Below are 19743 nucleotides of genomic sequence, written 5' to 3'. Positions count from 1 at the left end.
CTAAGCGGAGTTTCAGGAATTTCTCTTTAGTCGCTCTTGAGAAACTAGTGAGGAGGTATGCTTGAGGTGAGGCCGTGTTATAGGTCTGTAGGGTGAACCAGCTGTGGGAACGGCCTGACAAGTCAGCTTTATCCTGTATGAGAGACTCTTTTTTTATCACTTTATTTACAATTTTTTTGAAGCTGGGGATCATTGTTGGTAGCTCCCAAAGTTCATACAGTCCCAGTTGGTGAAGTGATTTATCCAGATAGTTTCGGGCTGGGCATGTCCCCTTGTTCCTCAGTTCTTCCCATAGATGCATATTTAGTGAGTCAGGCGGGCCCCTTTTAATTTTGAACCAGCTTTTGATGAATGCCCCTCTGCGGGCAAGCTCTTGCCTTTGAAGTCCGAACTCCAGCCTCAATTGTGCGGGGGATGTATACCTTGGAAGCCCAAAGATCATTAGAATTGCTTTTGTTATTGTGTGGTCCAGTGTACCTGCGTCTCTCCCTCTCATGGCTTCGCTTCCATAAGTTATCGACGGTAGAAGTTTTGCCTGGATCACTCTGATTAAGGGAAGGAGGTTTGGGCCAGAGATGTTGTTCTTAAGATTTCTTAGTGCCACAGCAATCATTAGCCCCCTTTTTTTTATAGCCTCAATTTGCACTGTGTACTTCCCTTTGTTGTCAATCATGATTCCCAGGTACTTATAACTTTGTACTGCCTCCAATTTCCGTGACGCCAGGAACCATTGTGGTTGTTTCTTTTTTTTGCGCCAATTCACGCAGAGTGTTTTTGTTTTATCTCTGTTAATTCTGAGTTTGTTCTCCTCAGAGTAGTGAGATGTTAAGTCAAGCAGGCGCTGTAGGCCCACCGGTGTCTGACTTATTAGTGCCAAGTCATCTGCGTAAAGTAAATTTGATAACTGGAGCCCGCCTATTTTTGGTGCATGTGAATTGTTTCCATTTAGGGTGGTTGAAAGCTCTGCCATAAAGAGGTTAAAAAGTAATAGGGCGAGTACGCAGCCTTGTTTTAGTCCGATGGTTGTTGGGATCTTTTTTGAGAGATGGTCTCCTCTGCCCAATTTGACTTGGACCCAGGTGTTGCTATGCAAAAGGATTAACTGGTTTAGGAGTGATGATGGAATATTCATTTTTTCCAATTTTTTCCACAGTAAATTCCTGTTTATGTGGTCAAATGCAGCGCTATAATCAATAAAGCATAGGTATAGGGGCTGTTTTTTGGCGAGTGCGGCATCTATCAATAATGAGAGGGTCATAATGTTCGTTGTGGTGCCCATGTTCTTACAAAAGCCTGTTTGGTAAAAGGGATTGCAGATGTTTCCGCGGCCCAAGTTGTTAGTTCTTGTAGAAGCAGTCCTGCATTGTATTTTGCTTCGTTGTCAAGCAATGCTACCAACCTATAATTTTTTGGGTTATCCCGATTGCCGTTTTTATAAATGGGGGAGATGATCGAACCCCTCCATGATGGTGGTATTGTAGAAGTTCGTAGGATTGTTTCAAAGGTTGGCTTTAATATGCATGCCCAATATTCTGGGTCTTGTTTATATAATATGGGCGGGATCCCATTTGGACCAGGGGCTCCCTTGCGCCTGCCTTTTGAAATTCTTTTGCAGATTTTTTTGCACGTAATTTTGAAAAGTTGTTCTGAAGGTAAATTAGAGGATAGTTGAGATCTTAAGGATTCGCTTCTGGGTAAGGGAGCATTGGTGTAAAGTGAGGTTTCCTGGTCTTTATTGAAGTGAGAATATAAGAAACTTGTCCAAGCCTCTTCGGTAGCATGTGAGTTAATGCCTCGGATTGGAGAACTGTCAAGTGTGTTGACCTTTAGCCAAAATTAAGCGCTGTTGTTATTTTTAATGTCATACAAGAGTTTTGCCCAGAAGGCCCCTTCAGCATCTGTTTTTCGGGACCATAATATTTTCTTTCTCTTGGCTTTCAGAGCCCTCAGTTCCTCTAGGGCCGTACGGTCCAACTGATCTTTCTTTAGTCTCCGTAGTGTGCGGTTTATCGATGTTCTAAGTCTTTTAAGTGGCGCATTGTTTCCGATATGAAGGTATGGGCATTTCGGTTGGGCGAGGCCTGGGTTTCTCTTTTTGTATGAATCCTTTTTTGTGCCATATTTGTTTCCTAGCTTCCTTGTAAACGTCTCCCAGCTTCTTAAACTGTCAGAGTCTGCAAGTTGTACCTCTTCCAACAGTGTTTTTGCGAGGGTGAGAAACCCTTCAGGGTCTTTTATTTCGCATTTTATTCTCTTTTCCGTAGCTGTGAATTCTAAGTTATGGATATTTACTGGCAGGGTGTGTGGTGTGAAAGTTGAGTATATTGTGATTTCCTGTGGTAAATGGTCGCTGTAGTCAGAGGTTCCAATATGATAGTCAATTATTTTTGGGAACATGCAGCGAGTAACAAATGTGAAGTCTATTGTAGTACTTGCTGTTGTGTTGTGGAATGTTGCAGTCTGAGGTTGGTCTCCTGGAAATCTTCCATTTAGTGATCTAAAGCCCAGCTGCTCGAGGATTGTTACAAGTTTCTGTGCAGTTTTCGGTGTTTTAGATGTTTTTGTATGGCTCCCGCCTACGTTGTTGTTGTTTATTATTGCGGACCATGCAAAGGGGTCATCCCCCATGTCGGTTTCTTCAGGTGTTCTTCTAAACATGTTTGCGTTGAAGTCCCCGGTAATGATCAACCTATTAGTCTGTTGTTCCGTTAAAATGATTTCTAGCTTCTCCTTCAGCTGCAAGGTCCCTTTAGTTCTGCCACGCGGATGCAGGTATAGGTTTATGAGGATTACCGGCTCGTTTATTTCCTCCCCTTGTACAGTTAATCTGAGTGCTTGCATAGTGTTTGGGAGAGTTAAGCTGTGCGGTGTTAGCTCCAGGGTGTAGATCCTCTTTATGGAGCTGTATGTTGCAAGCCCTCCCTTGCTGTGTCCAAATTTGGCGCTTTTTATTGCAGGTGTGGAGAGCAAGTTGAATCCATTCAAAGCTGGCGGAGTTTCACACCAGGTTTCCTGAAGCAAAATTAAATCGAAGCCTTCTAAATAAAGTTGCAGTTCCTGATCGAAGATCTTCTCTCTGACCCCATTGATGTTCCACGAGCAGATTTTAAGAGTATTGTTATTTATTTCAACATTGGGTACACAGAGCTTCGAGTATGAATTGAGTCAACGGTAAACCAGTTCTACTTCTTTGATTCAGTGACTGAGTCATCGTCTCATTCACATTCCTTGATTTATTGATTGAGCAGTCAACCAGTTCTTGTTCCTTAATTCCTTGGATGAGTGGTCAGCTGATTCTCATTCCTTGATTCATTGATTGAGTGGTCAGTCAATGTTTGTTTGAGTGGTCAATTGATTCCCATTATTTGGTTCACTGGGTGAAACGACAACTGATTCTCATGTTTTAATTAATTGATTGAGTGGTCAAGCGTGTCTCATTATCTTATTCATTGACTGATTGGTCAATTGATTCTCATTTTTTCATTAATTGAATATGAGTTCAGCTACTTCTCAGTACTTGATTTATTGATTGAGTGGCAACCTACTCTCATTCCGTGATTCATTGACAGAATTGCTAACTCATTCTAATTCCCAGATTCACTGAATGAGTGGTCAATTGATGCTCATTCATTGATTCATAGATTAACTGATCAACATACAAAATGCACAATATAGGTGCAGGGTCGGACTGGGGCAAGAAATATGCAAAAAGAACAGTCACTGGATAGAATGCAGAACAATGTCATACATTCGCCCTAGTACAGAGATCTGGGCCTAAATCCATCGTTTTTTTGCTCACCATGCCATTCCAGTTGGAACCCAGCCATATGCAAACCAGTCTTGACACTCTGTCTCATGGGAACAGTCCAGCCCGAACTGCTAAGCCCGGTCCTCCCTGGACTGGAAACAAGCATTCTATGACCGCTCTCAGGGTTTCACACCTCTTCAGCCAGAATAGCTTGATTCCAGTGGCATGGAGAGCACGGGACCCACATCTGGGCATACCCGTCCCAAGTGGGGTGACAAATGCAAAAACAACAGTTGATGGACAGAATGCAAAACAATGTCATACATTCACCCCATTACAGAGATCTGGGTCTAAATCCTTAGTTTTTTTGCTCAACATGCCATTCCAGTTGGAACCCAGCCATATGGAAATCAGTCTTGACCCTGTGCCTCATGGGAACAGTCTATCCGACTGCCAAGCCAGGTCCTCCCTGGACTAGAAACAAGCATCCTAGTACCAGTTTTGGGGTTTCACCCCTCTTCAGCCAGGATAGCTTGATTCCAGTGGCATGGAGAGCACGGGACCCACGTCTGGCATATCCGTACCACTCGGGGTGACAAATGTAAAAACAACAGTTGATTGACAGAATGCAGAACAATATCATACATTCACCCCCGTACAGAGATCTGGGCCTAGATCCATTGTTTTTTGCTCACCATGCCATTCCAGTTGGAACCCAGCCATATGGAAATCAGTCTTGACTCTGTACCTCATGGGAACAGTCCAGCCCGAACTGCCAATCCTGGTCCTCCCTGGACTGGAACCAAGCATCGTAGGACAGGTTTCAGGGTTTCACCCCTCTTCAGCCAGGATAGCTTGATTCCAGTGGCATGGAGAGCATGGGAACCATGTCTGGGCATACCTGTCCCACTTGAGGTGACAAATGCAAAAACAACAGTTGATGGAAACAATGCAGAACAATGTCATACATTCACCCCAGTACAGAGACCTGGGCCTAAATCCATCATGTTTTTGCTCACCATGCCATTCCGTTGGAACCCAGCCATATGCAAATCGGTATTGACCCTGTGCCTCATGGGAACAGTCCAGCCTGAACTGCCAATCCAGGTCCTCCCTGGACTATAAACCAGCATCTTAGGACCGGTTTCGAAGTTTCACTGCTCTTCAGCCAGGATAGATTGATTCCAGTCCCATGGAGAGCACGGGACCCACGTCTGGGCATACCCGTCCCACTCGGGGTGACAAATGCAAAAGCAAGAGTTAATGGACAGAATGCAGAACAATGTCATACATTCACCCCAGTACAGTGATCTGGGCCTAAATAAATTGTTTCATTGCTCACCATGCCATTCCAGTTGGAATGCAGCCATATGCAAATCAGTCTTGACCCTGTGCCTCATGGGAACAGTCCAGTCTGTACTGCCAAGCCAGGTCCTCCCTGGACTGGAAACAAGCATCCTAGGACCCGTTTCGGGTTTTCACCCCTCTTCAGCCAGGATAGCTTCATTCCAGTGGCATGGAGAGCACGGGACCCACGTTAGATTTGGGGGTCTCTAATTGGCATAGGTAGGTACCTGTTTCAAATAGGTACCCTTGCATCTAGTCAGGGGAAGGGGCTACACTCCTAAAATAACCCCTGTTCACCCCCTTGGTAGCTTGGCACGAGCAGGCAGGCTTATCTCAGAGGCAGTGTGTAAAGCATTTGTGAACACATACAGTAATACAGTGACAACACTACAAATGGACACCACACAGGTTGTATTATAAAAATAAATATTTTGAATAGACTTAACACAAGACCAAACAACAAAAATCCACAATCCACAAATAGTCTCTTACATGTTATAAAATAGCTCAGTTCTCTCAAGTTGTAAATGGAACACTTCACTCTCAATGTACCTTAGATGCGTAGCGCAAAGAAAACAAAAGGGTTGCAGGGAAGGTGATGAATCGGTTCCTTACACGCAGGGGAGTGGATGCATCGGTTCTTTACTGCTGCGCAGGGGAGTTGATGCGTGCTTCCTTACTGTGTGAGGAGTTGATATGTTGGTTTCTTACTGCTCTCCAGTGTGATGCAACATGCTGGCACCTCAATGCCATATGCAAATCAGTCTTGACCCTGTGCCTCATGGGAACAGTCCAGCCCGAAATGCCAAACCAGGTCCTCCCTGGACTGGAAACAAGCATCGTAGGACAGGTTTTGGGGTTTCACCCCTCTTCAGCCAGGATATCTTGATAAAGAAATAGGCACATGCACCAACATAAAAGTGGCCCCTCTAAGGAAACAAGATAGCTAAGAAAGTGGCACACATTTGAAGATCAGGCCAGTTTTGAACTTTTGATGGCACACTGCATTTTGCAAGGTAAGGGAATCTGTATACCTTTGTGATTGTTGTAGGCAATGCCTGTGGTAATATCTGTTAAATCAACAGAACAAGAAACAGCCCACATGGCCATAAAACAGTCCCACAACCTGCTAGTAAACCAGCCCAAACACTGATTTTTGGGACCAGACCATCAGGCACTACCTGATTGTCCAATTGACCAGTACAACCCCGTAAAGGCACAAGAAGCTCACTCTCATCACCCTCATCTGAAAAATAAACCCCATAGCTTTAATGGCCATCTCCGCTGCTATTTCAGTCCCATGTCCATGGTGAAACCCTTATTATAAGTTAAGGGCTTCTACTTCTCCCTGAATACTGACAGTTGTTATGTTAAAGGTTCACAAAAGGCATTGAGTGCATTATTGGCAACATGTGTGGTGTGATAGGAACCTGTGAGAATACCGGTGAGATGGTGTTTGGTGGTAGGGTGGTAGAGAGGGACATTAAAGACCTGTGAGAGGGACGTGAGAATATATGGCAGGAAGTCCCTGACTTAGGAATACTTGATGATCTCATGACACCAAAACAGCTATCTGGCAGTGCACAATGCAGCAAGACCAATCCAGGGAAAAATACTGTCCAACTTTCACTGGACAATGGAGCATGGTGGTAGGCCTATGGCATCACTGAGGCAACTAGTCTTCAAGTAAATGTTGTCCAGATACATTTTGTGTTGCAATATCTAACATATTTGTGCTAGATTATATGAGGAAAGGTAATGCCTCATAAAAGGTTGTTTGCCGGTAATCCAGCTAGATATGAGTGAGGAACAGTTTAATGCGATTTCACCGAGATGATTAGACAAGGTGCATTGGGAAATTAAGGGGAACAGGCTCCACATTGGGCCACACCACCTTTGCCTCTGGTATGTGCAGGCCATGCAACATCTGGCAGTCAATGGTGCTTTTACTGCATCTTTAAAGAGGGGGTGAGCCAAAGATATGCTACCTGTCATCCAATAAAAACGCAGCTGTTATCAGAATTTTTGTGCACTTCACAGTCAAGTGTTTCTTTTCACAATGCCCCTTTTCCCCTTGTACATTGCTGCCTCGCCCCCAGCAATCACCATATTAGAAATAATATGCAACTTAATCTGCACTGAAACCATGATCTTCAGAAGCATTTTTTTTAAATGTTCAGACTATTTGTCTTGTTTGTCTCTTTCTACTGACCTCCCCATTGTTTGGGATAATGTATACATTTAAAACAATATTTTATTGTGGAAGGTATATTCCTGAACTTAACAGCAGTCGATCATTTCTCGGTGACAGAGGACAGTTTAGATAGATTCTGATAAGAAGTCTATCATGGATTGCCTGAAAACTAACCTCATCCAGATTGGACTTTAGGTACATAAAGAATCAGTGATTTTCCTTAGTATTTTACGGATAATCCTAAATTTAGTTTCCTTTTGTGGCAAGTAGCTGTTCACGTCATTTGATGACCCAAAGAGCAATAGTAGAAAGTTAACTGTTGCATGTCCAAAATCTTAAAAAATTAACTTATTGATCTAGAAACGTGCATTTTTAATAAATGTGACATTTCAACATTTTAGAGTCATTCCAGTAATTAAGGTATTGACAGAGTTCAATATTAATAAAAATACCCCAAAAGTGGAAACAGATATTGTTATGCATAATTTGGCAACCCCAATTGACAAGGACTTTACCCATATGATACGTCACTAGTATATGGTAGCAGTGGTTCACAGGGCATGGGTGGTAAAAGGGTCCCCAGGGCTCACAGCTCTGTTTGTGTGACTCTGAGTGACCCAAATAAACTATTGACACCAGGCCTGCCATGGCAGTGTGCAGGAACAGTGTAAACTGCTCCATTTAGAATTTGCCCTCACCAATCAATCATTCAATCAATCATAGGTTTGTTGAGCACAACTATGCACCAGATAGGGTCTCAAGGCAATGGGGGAAGGGGGATATGCAGATCCTAGAGGTTCACTGCGATCTGTCAAAGAGAAAGGTTTTGAGAGCGGTGGAGTCTGTCTGAGGTGGAGTGGGAGGGTGTTGCATGCCTTGGCAGGGAGGAAGGTGAAGGAGCGACCTCCTGTTCTGGTTTTCTTGATGCATGGTACAGTAGTGGTGCGTGGAATAAGAGGCGGTGGTTCAAGAAGGCCTGTTGGGTGTTGTGCAGGGCTTTGTGGGCATGGGTGTGAAGCTTGAAGGTGATTTTCTAGCTCGATGTGGAGCTAATGCAGTGTCCGCAGGTGTTGGGTGATGTGGCAGTGATATGGTAGATTGAGGACTTGTCTGGCAGAAGTGTTATGGTGGTTCTGGAGTGTACGGGTGAGGTTCTTGTTGATTCCGGCGTAGAGAGCATTGCCATAGTCAAGTCTGCTGCAGATGAGGGTGTGGGTAATTGTTTTACTGTGTTTGAGGGGGATCCAACTAAAGGTCTTTGGTCGGAGGGTGTGGAAACAGGAGGATGAAACGGCATTGATTTGGCAGTCCATTTTGAATTTGGAGTCCAAAATGAATCTGAGATTGCGTACGTGTTTGGTGGTGGAGGCGGGTTCCCTAATGTAGGGGGCCACCAGATGTCGTTCCAGGCATCGGGATGTGGGCCCATGATGGGTACTTCAGTTTTATCCATATTGAGTTGTAAGACAGAATAAGGGAACCAGGGTAAGTAAAGTGCTTCCAGAAACAATGGTTCCTGTGGACTGATACTATCTATTTTGCTAGTAATACTTTGCCTAATCGCAATGTAAAGGGTTATTGTGTTGTCAGAAGGCAAAGAACCACCAATAACAATAATCATGTGTATCACAGTAGATGTTATAGTGTAGAACGAATGAACTAGTATATTCAATATCGAAAAACAATTGTGCGTAGTGTCCCCAGTGAAAACAGGAACCCCGAATAGTGGTGCTAAATTGTGACAGTATTTTTACAAGGTTTCCACATTTCAAAAAGTCGACCATTAAATGTATAGACGTTGAGCATCAGCTATACACAATGATATGCACTTGTTAATGGTTTGCTTTTGCTTTATGTCTACGACCATTTTGAGCCTCTGTGCAGTGTGTTGACTCATCAGAATCTAGGGTTGTAGGGACATGTACGGAGAACAGGATAATATCAGCATTGGGCCCATATACAGGCACAAATGCAACTAAAAGCCGAAAGAGTAAATACCGGATATCAGCCGCGTGAGAAGTGTGTGCAACACGTGAGTGAAAGAATAGAGAAGAAATATTCACAATGGGACCCAGCCGGGTACTGATTGTGGGAGAAAACAAAGGGAGGCATGAGTTAGAGAATAGAGTGGTCCTGTCCTGAATCCATATAGATGACTCATAGAAAGGAGGCGCTTACCCCAATTTGTGCGAGGAAATTAGGGGCTGCTCGTCAAGGATAGCACAGCATTGCGATGAAGAAATGGTACACTATAGCATAGGTGGGCTGCTAGTGTGAAGGGGAACTCTGTAAGACAGAACACAGATTAAAATTGTGTGTGCCAACAATGGTTCTGAAAATGTCACCACGCGGTGGTAGCTACCTCAGTGGCATTATGCACGGGCCTGAAAGGCTCCTATGTCTCCAGATGAGGCAAAGCAATGCTTTTACTTGAATGCCCTAGGGGGTCAAGGATGCATGATTACTATGCGTCTTGTGAGGTACCTAATATTACGTACATACAGGCCTAAAATGGGAAAAGTAGGACTTACCAATTGGTAACTGATAACCAAGGTGCCGCCATCCGTGTTGCTTATATATTCAGAAAAACGGGTCCTCACCAGCATTAATTACTGACATGCGTCCGAGCAGGTACCAACGTAAAGCATGGCAATTACAAACAAGCATTTGCAATGCAATAGGTCTCGCATTTGCAAAAGTTTGAGTTATTGGCATTGTAAATGACAAAACTTTTATCTATGTGTTGGTTTTGAAAACAGATAAATAAACGGCATTGTCATTTACAATGCCAATAGCTTAAACTCTCGCATTGTAAATGACAATGCCTTTTTTTTGTTTTTAATAAAAAAACATAAATAAAACGCAGTCATTTATAATAGCAATAGCTGAAACTTGTGTCAATGTGAGACCTATTGCATTGCATTTGCTCATGTGATGGCAATAAATATCCAGCATAGTGAAATACTAACTTAAACGCTGACCCTTTTTCCAAAGACCAGTTCCTGCCGAGTCTCCCAAATAATTAGTGGCTCTTATTTGCATTGGATAATTCTCGTTCACTTTACACCCTTTTGTGGGACACTCGGAGTCAGAGGCGCAAATAGAGACAAATTTTGGGGTGGTGGGGCACCAAATTTTAATATATCTTTATTTTTTGCTGGACTTTTGTTAACCAACAAAAAACAGCTTGCAACCCACCAGTGGGCCGCGACTCACAGTTTGGGAAACAGTGGCATAAATGGTACACAACTGCACAAAAACAGCACCTGCACTTGTGTGTACAAGTCATGAAGGTGTTAGGGTTGATACTATTACTTTTAAGTTGAGGCTGGCACAACTGTTCTTTTAGGCAGCAAACACCACCAACCATGCGGGCAACTAGAGCCACATTTCGGGGGGGGGGGCTGAACAAGATTTCGGGGGGGGGGGCTAAGTCTTCCAGCCATAGGCAGAGTGGCTGTAAGAAGGGGTGAAAACACAACAAAAGCCTCATTAACGAGTAAATGGTCTTTTAAAGACCTGTGAAGTACTCGGATCCGGCTGCAATTAGACGGACACCAGCCCGCGAGGCTGTCTCAGCTGGGCTGACACACATGACGGGGGGGGGGCTGAAGCCCGGTAAGCCCAATGGGTTTTGCGCGCCTGCCACCAACAGAACACATTAAACAGAACACTGAATACATATCAAACTCAGATGCAACATACCACAAAGCTAGGTATCACTGGACAGGGCGCCTCCTTCTCTCCCTCTCAGCTGCTTAACTTCATTTAACTTTGGCCTGGGTAAAATGGGCCCTGGTACGTGCAATCTGGTCCGCTTGCCGCAAGTATTTCCAGAACTACCTGCAAAATGTTTAGTTTGCCACTTGGACGCTCACTCTTCCAAAGACGTAGGGCAATTTTTAAAATTCTTCATTGCAGTCTGGCGCTCTGCATTTGCCCTTTGAGGTGGTAACCTGAGGCAGCTGCCTACAGAGGTTTTTATGGAGTACTGGCACCGAGTCTATTGGGCTAAATGACCTTTTTTAGAAGTTGAAAAGCTTTAAGTAAAACATGCACAAAGTGCAAAATACTCATGTATTACTGTTGTTGGGTGTGGGGGTCCTTGAACTGTGAGAGGCAAGCCTCCAGAGGGGCAGCTGGACACTGATGGGGGAAGCAGCGCTGCTGAAACATGATCTGATATTACAGCCTCCCTCAGATAAGAAGAAGAAAAACACACAGACACCCAAGATCAAGGAGCAAGCAGGATGTCCCTCACGTACATATGAACCACCTTCTTTGATAGACACAGGCAAATCCCTCTCACATTACCAAGAGCAAGCAGAGCATCCCGACAGTATTACATACAGCAAATAAGCCCATGTTCTCACACATACAGCAGCACTTCTCCACAATTGAGAGCAGTTATAACTCAGCAGACACCATTAAGTAATGACACGCCTCCGCTAACCCCACAAAAGTTAGAAAAGACAAAAAAACAGTTCGCTGCGACACCCAATCAGCTTGACCCTCCACCACAACACACACAGGCCCGAGGGTATTTGTGAGTCCGGCTCCACAGCCCCTGGCAAGAGTGGTTTGGAGGCAGCAATAAGTTTGGAATAATTAATATTTTTGGACACACCGTCCGATATGGGAAAGCCGGAAACGGGGGGGCGGAGGGAGAAGAGAGAGGAGAGAGCAAGGACCTGGGCAGAGCAGGGGAACGGGGCACTGGGAGTAGGGAATGGACAGTAGGCACGAGAGGGCATAGAAAGGAAGGTGGGGGGCGGGAATGGCAGGAAGCTGGGTTTGGCTTTTGCTGTTGGTGTTAGGGCAAACACAAATCAGTAAAACTGAAAGCTACTGTTAATTTGAAAGCCTAAAGGTATGGGCTAGAATGGAATAAATCCCTCAATGAAACAGGCAGGCAGGTTTAAAGACAACGTCCTTTCCAGACCCGCCCAGAAAACAAATTAACATTATGATTTACTTCGATTTTTTTAGACTTTGGGTATTTTGTAAAATTATTTAGATCCTTCAAAAACGCCCTTTTCGTAACCCAGCGTACTATGGCACGTAATGCAACATAACTCGGCATATGAAATATTATAACACCATACAAACTAACATAACATCACGCATTGACCCTGGAACCATGACAGCTGTGGTGGATTACCTAAACTATATACAATTGTCTGTTTTGCAGTTTTGTATAGCGCTAACTTGACCCGAAGGGTTTGGAGCGCTTTACATAAGCACCAGTTACAGTACAGAAGGACTCGTTCATAAACATTCTTAAAATCATCACGTTCACTTGGAAATGTTAAATAATATTTCGTCCCCAATCTTTTCTAAGCAGTCATACACTTGTGCGGCTGAACGGAAGTTACTTACCGGGCCCAGGACATGGTTGTCACTCCTTAAGTCTCGGAGGCCACATCTGTGGTTCTTGCCCTTTAACCGAGGGACTGACCCGCTTTAAGCCGCAGCTGGTATATTCCTCTACCGTTTCCATGGTTGGCGCAGCACCTAAAAGCCCGCAAAGCGAGGCGGCGCTGCGAACACCAACTGGGATATCGCCTTCCCTGCTGGGGCCTGTCGAGGGGTCTCTTTATTGGGCCAGCTCTCTCCCTCCCACGGGTGCTGTTCAATCGTGCGCGCTGCATGAGCTGGTCTGCCCGGCTTGCTGCACAGGTCCGCAGCTTGGTTGCCAGCGGCATGAGGACTAACACACGTCTAGGAGACCTCTGGGGAGGGCGGGAGGATGGAGAACACACTCAACGGGAGGGGGGGCGCAACAAAGTGAACGGAGAAAACGGACAGCGGGAGGGGGGCGGGAACAAAGGGAACGGTGAAACAGACAGTGGGAGGGGGCGGGAACAAAGGGATCGGGGGCACTGACAATGGGAAAGGGGCAGGAGGATGGAGAACACACTCAACGGGAGGGGGCGGAACAAAGTGAACGGGGAAACGGACAGCGGGAGGGGGCGGGAACAAAGGGAACGGTGACACTGACAACGGGAAAGAGGGTGGGAGGATGGATAACACGAGCAACGGGAGGGGGGCGGAACAGGAAAAGAAAATGCCAACACTTCCAAACTCAGCAGCTAGTGGTGAACGGCGGTGGAAAATAAACAAGGAAGTAGTCCCAAATTGAGTAGATAATGCGGAGCAGCGGAACTAAACTGTAGTTGGTCAGTGCTGCTTCCTGCAGAAGGGAAGCAAAACGGAAGTGACGTTTCGGACCACCAGCCAATGAATGAGCTACATAAAAAGAGCAATGCCATATGTAACCAATGGCAAGTGACAAAACAAAGTGAGATGCAATGGGTGGAGTTTCAGTAGTAATACTTATTATTTGATGCCTCGCAGAGGTAGCGCATGCGCTGCTTTATGCGAGACCTAAAAACGGGTCCTGTGGTTGCCAGGAACCGTGATTAATCTACCAGTGCGCGTGGGAGCGGATCGGGCAGGGTGCGGTCAACTGCTCACCTTAAAAAGCCAAAGTTCCTCCTATGCTCGGGACGATGCACCGCGCGTACCGCAAAGCCACGTGAGTCAGCTTTGCACAGGTTCAGTAGCAATGAGCGCTTGCATGGCAAGCCTCTCAATACAGAAGGATGCCGCTAAAACCGGAGTGCACCAAAGGCATCTTGGTAGATTGCCTCGAGGTGGTGAACGAAGGAAAACATAGAAGAAAGACCTGAATAGAGGAAGAATGAGTCAGATAAGATGAAAGAAAAGCGTGTGGCATACACCGTGACTGTGGGTCCCAGTGGCTGAAACTGATCAATTGCAGCAAGGGTAATTGTACACATGCTGTGTGTTGAAAGGCTTGAAGGGCTAACCCCAGTCATATTTCTCTTGTGTAGGATATCACATATTAGCTTTAACTAATACAATTGTTGTGTTTGTTGCAGTTAATCACACATCAGGAATTGTATGTGTGTAGGGGCAATGGTTTTGACACATGATTTGGCTAGCCAAGGAAGTGGCTATAATATAGACCACAGGGGTTCGACCATATATTCACATTTCTTCGTATTTACATGTATTTATATATATTCACATTACATCCTATATAATGTCTGTCTTAGAAGTTGCATTCCGAGTGCTGGCACAAAATCCTTGTTTTTAAATGGAAATCTTCAATAAACTATGCACAACCCTTGCAGGACTACCACATGTTGGCTACGGTAACAAAATTAGTAAGGTTTCGCAATTATTCACACAACAGGAAAACATTTTGACATATAAAACCATATAAATTGTTATGAACAAGAAATATTCAAAAGCATAGCCCACAGGTGTCAAACAATAATCACAGTTCAAATTCACATAGCCAATGTTACGATGTAGTTTTGCCATACATTAGCTACAGGGTCTGTTGAGCGACATTGGTCATCCATTCACATTTCATCATGTGTCCTGTACATCATAGAGGTGTTGCCTCTGTGTGGGTGCAGTGTTGGACTGAGGACATATGCTAGTGTGCCAGTGTAGTCACAAACCATGTAGAGTTGCAGGCAGCTGCTCTTTATCCACCTGGTGACTGCTTTGACTCCTTCTTGACAGTTGTGTTTGGAGACGGTGGTTTTGTTGGATAGGGAGAGAATGAGTTGGGTGTTGTCTGCATAGGATACAATGTTGAGGCAGTAAGATCTGATGGGTGCGAACAGTGCCATGTAGATGTTGAACAGGGTGGGGCTGATGGTGGATCCTTGGGGAACTCCGCAAGTGGTCGGTGTGGGATGCGACATGAAGGGTGGGGTTCTGACCCGCTGCATTCTGCCAGAGACGAATGAGTGGATCCAGTCGAGGGCCTTGTTCCGGATCCCTGCGTCGTGGAGTCAGCAGTCTAGGATGCAGTGAGAGACAGTGTTAACGGCTGCAGAGAGATCCAGGAGGATGAGAGCCACAGTCTCCCCTGTCGAGGAGAGAGAGGATGTTGTCTGTTGAGGCAAGGAGGGCGGTTTTGGTGCTGTGGTTTTTCCTGGAGCCGGATCGAGAGGTGTTGAGGATGTTGTTTTCTTCAATGAAGGTGTTTAGCTGCCTGTTGATGGTTTTTTTGATGACGTTCACCGGAAACAGGAATAAAGAGATGGGTCTGAAGTTTTTGAGGTCAGTGGGGTCCGCCGAGTGCTTTTTCAGGAGCAGGTTGATCTTAGAGTGTTTCCAGTCATCGGAGAAGGAGGCAGTCTCAAAGGAGTGGTTGGTGATTTGTCGAAGCTTGGGGGTGATGATGTCAGTGGCTTTGTGGTAGATGTGCTGGGGGCAGGGGTTCATGGGGGCCCTGGAGTAGGTTGACTTCATGGTATTCAGAGTGATTTTGATGGAGAGAGTGGTCCAGCAGTCAAGGAGGTGGAATTGGCATCTTGTGTGCTGTCAAGGTGTGAGTTGAGGTCTCCCACCAAGGTGTAGTCAATGGAGGTGAGAGATTGTGGGGTGATGATGTTGGTGATTGATTCAGAGAAAGGTACGCAGGGCACAGGGGGTCTCTAGATGAGGGTGCCTTGGCGGGTGGCGGTCATGTTTGTCTGTATCTTGAAGTGAAGATGTTTCATCAGGTCAGTGAGCCCTTTAGTGTGGGTCCTCAATTGAAGGTTGGTTTTGTGGGCGATGGCGATGCCCCCTCTAAGGCAGTTTTTCTGGGTGATCTTGTAGCCTTCTGGAATGGTGATCGCGATGTCTGGTCCTGAGGCAGCGTTTGTCTAGGTTTCTGTGAAGAAGGTGACGTTGTAGGTGGTGCTGTTGAGGAGGTCCCAAATTTCCGTCGTAAGTCTGTGGAGGGAGTAGACATTGAGGAGGATGCATTTCAAGGTTTGGGGTGCAGTGGAGTTGTGGAGTTGTGGTGGCAGGGTTGAGGCGGGTCTTGGGTCTCGGTGATGGTGAAGGAGTGGTGGAAGTGGCAGAAGGTGAAGGGTTCTTTGGTGTCGGTTGGTGAAGAAGGCTTGCAGTTGTTGTCCTGGCCTTTGCTGAGAGCGTGGAGTGCAGGGAAGCTGTAGAGCTGGTGTGTCAGAGGACTAGGTTCCTTAACACTGGTCACAGTCGGGTCAAAGACGGGCACAGATGGGCTTGCCTTTGGCGCGCCTATGGCCATTAAGTAGGGGTCCGGGTGAGTGCAGGCAGCTGGTTGGAAGGAATGGGAACATGCAGAAAGAGGAAGGGCTGTTGGGGCAGCAGAGGTGGAAATCTGAAAATGGGGAAAAAGAAGGAGAATAAGGCAAGAAAACAAGGCAGGAATAAGGAAAAGGCAAAAATTAGGAAAAGGCAAGAATAAGGAAAAGGAAAGAATAAGGAAGGTGGAAAAGGCACTGAAGCAGAGACAGCAAAGACAAACAGAAGGCAGGCACAGAAGACTTGAACACCAACCTGAGCAGCGATGCAGGCAGACACTCTACGGTGGAGCTGGACCAGGGGAGAGTAGTGTTCTGACCAGGTAGTCAGAGGTCTTGCACACCCTGTCACGCAGTGCCCACCATCAAGTAGGGGTCAGGGGGAGGATGGGACAGCTGGGAGGCAGGAGGTAGAGCACATGGGAGGGGGAGGGGCCACAGGCAGGCAGCAGTGGAAAGTGGGAAAGCAGTAAAAAAAGAAGGAGAATAAGGCAAGAAAAAGGAACACGACAGGAATAAGAAAAAGGCAAGAATGAGGAAAAGCAAGAATAAGAAAAAGGCAAGAATAAAGAAGGTAGAACAGGCACAACTGCAGAGATAGCAAATATGAGCAGAGGGCAGAGGGAGGCACAGCAGCATCGAACACCAACCTGAGCAGAGCTAAGGGCAGACACTCTATGGTGGAGCTGCGCGAATAGAGAGAGGAGTTGTCTGACCAGGAGGTCAGAGGTCTTGCTCACCCTATTGTGCAGGGGCCACCATTAAGTAGGGGTCTGGAGAGGGTGGGACAGATGGGAGGTGGGAGCAGGAACATACGGGAGGAGGACAGGCCACAGGGGCAGCAGCAGTGGAAAGTAGAAAAGCAGAAGGAGAATAATGCAAGAAAAGGAAACAAGGCAGGAATAAGTAAAATGCAAGAATGAGGAAAAGGCAAAAATAAGGAAAAGGCAAGAATAAGGAGGTAGAACAGGCACAGAATCAAAGAGAAGTAGAAAGCAGAGGGAGGCACAGAAGTCTTGAACACCAACCTGATCAGTGCTGGGGCAAACACTCTACAGTGGAGCTGTGCAAGGGGAGAGCAGTATTCTGACCATGTGTGGCAAAACCAATGCACTGCTTTTAATATCTGTCAGTCACCCCTAAAGAAGTCCTCCTACTCCCAGGAGGCAGGGTGCCTTATAACAAATGTGTGGGCATGTAAGTGCAAGCTTTTATGTCACTATAGTGGCCTTTACCATTAAAGTACAATATATGTGACAGTAGGTCCAGAGGATAATGTAGACTTGCACCTGTGGAACAACAGCTGTCACTAACTCCAGTATGGTACCACCTCAATATGTTGAGTTTGGTATCAAGCACTATGCTCTCTCACCCCTGACACCAATCTTGTGTTCAGGGTGATGTGTCATGCACCCAGGTGGCTACCTTGGAGATTGCTCACCTGGTTGACCCAGCTTCTATGTGCTCTGCTTGCAAGCCCATGCTTGCTGCCACCAAGACAGGATTCTGACCTCCTGACAGGCAGTATGATCACTCCAGGGAGTCAGGAACTAGGAACTGGGCGGGAATAAGGTCACACCTTTTCCCTCCCAGGCAGGCTACTGAAGTGGCACAGTGATACATGCACTTCAAAGGCTACACTGCCTTTGAAAAGCCTCAGAGCTAATTACCAAAGGAGGAAATGGCCCCAGGCACATTTGTCCTCAGGCAGGTGGGAAATTAGATTTGCAGGAAGTGTGCATTCCTAGAAGGCTAGCTATACCTCTAGGGTGATCTGCCTGATCTGTACAGCTCAGGAAGGCTCCTGCTCATTTAAAAGTGGTAGTAACAGTGGGTTCTAGGTAGAGAGGTGACCTACACCTCAGGATGAGTAAGCAGCCCATTGTTCACATGCATCCATGCCCCTAAATCTAGAATTTAAGGGCTACCCCAAAGCCAGAACTTCATTTCTGAATCAACTTGCATGAAAGAGGACAAAGAAGATAGACTTTGCCGAAAGCCAAAGCAAAATAGAAATACTCTATTTCCGAGGCTAAAGAATGGTTCCCCTAGACAGATGAGCCCGTGAAACTCCCTTGGATTAGTTGCACTAGTCTCCTGCAAACAGCATTTAACACAACGGTCCAGACCTAAAGAATTGCTGGCCATTTGTCCCTCTACAGCATGGTCTAAATCCTGATGGTTTAGTGCAATGTGGGAACTGTAGTTCTCACTTCCACAAAGTTTCACGCAGGTACTGTGTTCATCTTGACCAACGTATGTCAAAATAACTATCCACTGTGCCTACCTGCTGCCAAGGCTTGTTGGCCTCCAGTCTTGAAATTGACCCCTTCACAAGACGCTGCGTTTGACGTTCATCCTACATCATCAGTGATGCATTGTTTGGTTTTGGCATCTTGTTCCCCTGCAATGGTAAGCGGTAAAAGCAGTTCCCTTGTGTCTCCCGTTCAGCATCAAGGATGGCACGGGCAACTCTGCATTCAGACTCTCTTAGAGCCAGGAAAAAGCTAACTGACTGCAACCCGCACCAAAAGCCTCAATAGAAAATATACACTTTGCACTGCTTTGAAGGCAGTTGCATCCTAAATGTGCATGCAGGACTGCCGGCTCTTTGCTGGGGGGTCCATTTCCACTATGATGTCAGTCAGACGCTCGTCTAACCAGCATCGTAATTAGGTCCTATGTTTTGTTATTTGCTGTTATGTAACTCTCCATTTATCCCTAAGTAGCTCTGAGGACAGGAGTTACCCACCCACTGAGTTCTCTGTAGGATGTTTGTTTATTCAGGAACAGGGTTTAATCTGAAGTAGATAACTTCCTGCTTTACATAGTATATAATAGTTAAAGAATTCAATCCGAATTATGTTTTAGAGGGGCCACACATGGAATGACATCATAGTATCTCAAACTGACATTGATCAAATGATGAAAGCAACTTGTATCATACACAGCTAATCCAAGGAGTGTTCCAGCGCTTAGCTCAAGACAAAATAGGTGTAATGCTTTGCATTTATTGCTGCACAAAAAGACTGGTTTTTAACCTTTTTTTAAACACTGTAACTGTTTTAATGCACAAAGCTCCAGGGGAAGCTGATTCCATGCGGCTGAGCCTAGGGTAAGAGACCTTCCACCTGCTCTGGCATGTTGAATTCTGGGAGTCACGGCTAGTAATTTGTTAGCAGACCTAAGGTTTCTTGATGAAGGGTAGAATCTGAACCTGTTTTTAAGATAGAATCCCTGAATCTGGTAGAGATCTCCATGCACTAGTACTGGAGCCATGAACAAAATTCTTTCTCAAATAGGATGCCAGTGGAGAGCAGATGATGAGAAATCTGTGTTCTAAATGGCAAATT

Source organism: Triturus cristatus, chromosome 2_1 (genome assembly GCF_964204655.1).
Source record: "Triturus cristatus chromosome 2_1, aTriCri1.1, whole genome shotgun sequence".
Lineage (NCBI taxonomy): Eukaryota > Metazoa > Chordata > Amphibia > Caudata > Salamandridae > Triturus > Triturus cristatus.
This window is presented reverse-complemented; position numbering follows the sequence as displayed.